General features: G+C 62.5%; 1 pseudogene; it reads left to right on the plus strand.

The window, feature by feature from the left end:
• LOC126434000 (large subunit ribosomal RNA) overlaps positions 1–5,000 on the plus strand; it is a 7,951-nt pseudogene that overhangs the window by 717 nt on the left and 2,234 nt on the right.

Genomic DNA, 5,000 nt, shown 5'->3' on the forward strand with positions numbered 1-5,000 from the left:
TCCTGGCTGGCTGCCCGGCGGTATATCTGGAGGAGTCGATTCGCCCCTTTGGGCGCTCGGGCTCCCGGCAAGCGCGCGCGGTTCTTCCCGGATGACGGACCTACCTGGCCCGGCCCCGGACCCGCGCCGCTGTTGGCTCGGGATGCTCTCGGGCGGAATAATCGCTCCCGTCAGCGGCGCTTCAGCTTTGGACAATTTCACGACCCGTCTTGAAACACGGACCAAGGAGTCTAACATGTGCGCGAGTCATTGGGCTGTACGAAACCTAAAGGCGTAATGAAAGTGAAGGTCTCGCCTTGCGCGGGCCGAGGGAGGATGGGGCTTCCCCGCCCTTCACGGGGCGGCGGCCTCCGCACTCCCGGGGCGTCTCGTCCTCATTGCGAGGTGAGGCGCACCTAGAGCGTACACGTTGGGACCCGAAAGATGGTGAACTATGCCTGGCCAGGACGAAGTCAGGGGAAACCCTGATGGAGGTCCGTAGCGATTCTGACGTGCAAATCGATCGTCGGAGCTGGGTATAGGGGCGAAAGACTAATCGAACCATCTAGTAGCTGGTTCCCTCCGAAGTTTCCCTCAGGATAGCTGGTGCTCGTACGAGTCTCATCCGGTAAAGCGAATGATTAGAGGCCTTGGGGCCGAAACGACCTCAACCTATTCTCAAACTTTAAATGGGTGAGATCTCCGGCTTGCTTGATATGCTGAAGCCGCGAGCAAACGACTCGGATCGGAGTGCCAAGTGGGCCACTTTTGGTAAGCAGAACTGGCGCTGTGGGATGAACCAAACGCCGAGTTAAGGCGCCCGAATCGACGCTCATGGGAAACCATGAAAGGCGTTGGTTGCTTAAGACAGCAGGACGGTGGCCATGGAAGTCGGAATCCGCTAAGGAGTGTGTAACAACTCACCTGCCGAAGCAACTAGCCCTGAAAATGGATGGCGCTGAAGCGTCGTGCCTATACTCGGCCGTCAGTCTGGCAGTCATGGCCGGTCCTTGCGGCCGGCCGCGAAGCCCTGACGAGTAGGAGGGTCGCGGCGGTGGGCGCAGAAGGGTCTGGGCGTGAGCCTGCCTGGAGCCGCCGTCGGTGCAGATCTTGGTGGTAGTAGCAAATACTCCAGCGAGGCCCTGGAGGGCTGACGCGGAGAAGGGTTTCGTGTGAACAGCCGTTGCACACGAGTCAGTCGATCCTAAGCCCTAGGAGAAATCCGATGTTGATGGGGGCCGTCATAGCATGATGCACTTTGTGCTGGCCCCCGTTGGGCGAAAGGGAATCCGGTTCCTATTCCGGAACCCGGCAGCGGAACCGATACAAGTCGGGCCCCTCTTTTAGAGATGCTCGTCGGGGTAACCCAAAAGGACCCGGAGACGCCGTCGGGAGATCGGGGAAGAGTTTTCTTTTCTGCATGAGCGTTCGAGTTCCCTGGAATCCTCTAGCAGGGAGATAGGGTTTGGAACGCGAAGAGCACCGCAGTTGCGGCGGTGTCCCGATCTTCCCCTCGGACCTTGAAAATCCGGGAGAGGGCCACGTGGAGGTGTCGCGCCGGTTCGTACCCATATCCGCAGCAGGTCTCCAAGGTGAAGAGCCTCTAGTCGATAGAATAATGTAGGTAAGGGAAGTCGGCAAATTGGATCCGTAACTTCGGGATAAGGATTGGCTCTGAGGATCGGGGCGTGTCGGGCTTGGTCGGGAAGTGGGTCAGCGCTAACGTGCCGGGCCTGGGCGAGGTGAGTGCCGTAGGGGTGCCGGTAAGTGCGGGCGTTTAGCGCGGGCGTGGTCTGCTCTCGCCGTTGGTCGGCCTCGTGCTGGCCGGCGGTGCAGGATGCGCGCGCCTGCGCGGCGTTCGCGCCCCGGTGCTTCAACCTGCGTGCAGGATCCGAGCTCGGTCCCGTGCCTTGGCCTCCCACGGATCTTCCTTGCTGCGAGGCCGCGTCCGCCTTAGCGTGCTCCTCCGGGGGCGCGCGGGTGCGCGGATTCTCTTCGGCCGCCATTCAACGATCAACTCAGAACTGGCACGGACTGGGGGAATCCGACTGTCTAATTAAAACAAAGCATTGCGATGGCCCTAGCGGGTGTTGACGCAATGTGATTTCTGCCCAGTGCTCTGAATGTCAACGTGAAGAAATTCAAGCAAGCGCGGGTAAACGGCGGGAGTAACTATGACTCTCTTAAGGTGGCCAAGTGGCGGCGGTGTGGCTGCATCCGGACTTGGCTTTTCGAAGTGCGGTCTTGATGTAGTCGTGCTGCTGCTGCGAGGTGCCTTCCTTGGGTTATAGTTACAGGGAGAGTGATGCGCAATACATGGGCCTAGCCCTCTTAGCCTCTCCTCTCCTGCGGTCTTCTCCCCTTCTCGTGGGCCCGCTGATTTTCGCAGAGTGGAAGACCGCACCAGGGGCTTGGGGGGGTTACCAGCCCCCCCTCGCATTATCCCTTCATAGTTGGGGGCAGCCTACAAGAAACAAGAGATGGTGGCCCTTCCGCTGAAGGTGCCACCCCAGCTACCCCAGCACCTATCCGGCCAACCGGCCGTAACGAAAATGCGATAGTTTGTGTAGCTCCCTTTGCTTGCAGTGAGTGCCACCGCACTTTTACCACGAAGAACGGTCTCGGGGTCCATCGCCGCCGCCAACACCTTGCGGCCGCCAACGCTGAGATCGTGACGGAGAGGCATCGCGCGAGGTGGACGGAGGAAGAAGTCCTGTCGCTCGCCAAGGCAGAGGCCGAACTGTTCCTTGAGAGGGACGCCCGGTTCTTCTTCGTTAATCAAGAGCTTATTAGGATGTTCCCCGACCGAACGCTTGAGGCAATCAAGTGCCGACGGCGGCAAGCTGCCCACAAGCAGCTTGTCCGCCAATTCATGGAGGCGCTTGAGATCGGTCGGGGGGAAGAGCCGGCGTCCCGCCGGGGAGCAGCGAGCTCGCTGCCTGACGCGGGCGAGGCCGCTGCGCCGCCCGTCGACGCAGCCGAGGACTTCGCGGCCGACACCACCGGGCCGCCGCCGGAGGGGCCGACTGACGCCGCCATCTGGGAGCATCTGGCGGGGCTACCTGCTTCCGCCCAGCGTTTCTCTGCTCTGGATCGAGTCATTGGTCTGGGGCGGGGCACGCCGCCCGATGTCATCCTGGGCATGCTCCCGGATGCCCTTGCGTCGGTCGGGTCCAGGGGGGAGAGGTCGATCACCAGGGCACAGCGGCCGCGCCTATCATCCAAGCGGCCGCCTGCCGCCCCGCCGCTGCAGAAGCGCAAGCGGCGCCGCTGGGAGTTCGCGCGGACACAGGACGCCTTCCGCAGGTCGCGTGCACGTTGCGTGCGCGGCTTGCTGGACGGCACCCTGCTGCAGCCGCCACCCGACATCCCCGGTCTGCTGGACTTCTGGGCGGACCTCTTCACGAAGAAGCCGATCTCCACCGCTGGCTTCATCCGTGACCGCCTTCTCCCGCACTCGGAGCCTGTCGCTCCTGAGTGCCTATGGGGGCCGGTCACACGTGAGGAGGTCGCTGCTGCCTTGCCGCCCAGGGGATCGGCGGCCGGGCCGGACGGCCTGACTCCAGCGGAGCTGCGGCGCCTGCCGCATGAAGTCCTGGTGAAACTCTTGAACCTCTTCCTCCTGGCCCGCGCCCTCCCCGAGCGTCTGCTTCGCGCCCGGACGTCACTTCTCCCCAAAACGGCTGCACCAACATCCCCCGCTGACTTTCGCCCCATTACGGTCTGCTCGGTGTTGGCGCGGACCTTTCACAAGGTTCTCGCGTCACGCCTGATGCGTGCATGTGCTGTGGACGAACGTCAGCGGGCATTCATCCCCCGGGATTGGATGTTGGAAAACACCTTCATCTTGGACACTGCTCTCACCGACGCAGTCCGCTCCTGTCGCTCTGTTTTTGTGGCATCGATCGACGTCTCTAAAGCGTTCGATTCGGTGGACCATGCTGCCCTCCGCCCCGTGCTGAGGGCTCATGGCCTGCCGGATTGCTTTATTGAGTACGTCGAAAGGTGTTACGAGGGTAGCACGACGGTGATAGCGGGCGGCGCCGACGTGGGCGTGCCCCTGCAGCCGGCAAGGGGTGTGCGTCAGGGTGACCCCCTCTCCCCCCTCCTTTTCAATTTTGCGGTGGACTATGTTTTGAGTCAACTTCCCTCCCACATCGGAGCTCGGATCCTCGGCCGCAGAGTCAACGCTGCGGCCTTCGCAGATGACGTCCTGCTTTTTGCATCGACCGCGAGGGGATTGCAGTCCCTCATCGACGCAGCCGTCGCAGCCCTCGGCCATCTGGGGCTGCAGATCAACGCCCGGAAGTGTTTCACCCTCGCTTTAGTCGCGTCTGGGCGTGACAAGAAGGTGAAGGTCGACGCCGACGTTACCTTCAAAGCGGGCAACGCCACCATGCCCGCCCTACGTGTGGGTGAAACCTTCCGGTATCTGGGACTGCAATTCTCCACCGCGGGTCGCTGCGTGTTCAACCCACGACGCCACCTGGTGGAGCAGCTGGACGTCATCTCCCGAGCCCCGCTTAAGCCGCAACAGCGCCTCTACGCCCTCACCAACGTACTTCTCCCAGGCCTGTACCACGGGCTGGCCCTCAGCCGCACCCGAGTGGGTGCGTTGAAAGCGGCAGACGTGACCATCCGGGCCGCCGTCAGGAGATGGTTCCGCCTTCCGGCGGACACTCCCCTGGGCTACTTCCATGCTCCTGTAGCCCAGGGAGGCCTCGGCATCCCATCATGCCGATGGATGGGGCCAACACTCCGCCGGTCCCGTCTCCTGGCGCTGAAGAGGATTGGACCAGCCCCCGACGGTGCAGGCCGGGACGAGGTGCAGCGTGAGATTGAGGTGCTGGAGCGGCATCTTATGTGGGAGGGCCACCTCCTCAAATCGTCGACGCAGGTTGGAGAGATGTGGGCCGCGCGCCTGCACGTTGCCTTTGACGGTGCGGCGCTGTCATCTTCCGCCGCCGTCAAGGGGCAACACCAGTGGGTCGCTGACACCAGTCGCCTGCTATCTGGGCGTA

The sequence above is a fragment of the Schistocerca serialis genome, unplaced genomic scaffold (genome assembly GCF_023864345.2).
Source record: "Schistocerca serialis cubense isolate TAMUIC-IGC-003099 unplaced genomic scaffold, iqSchSeri2.2 HiC_scaffold_1178, whole genome shotgun sequence".
NCBI lineage: Eukaryota > Metazoa > Arthropoda > Insecta > Orthoptera > Acrididae > Schistocerca > Schistocerca serialis.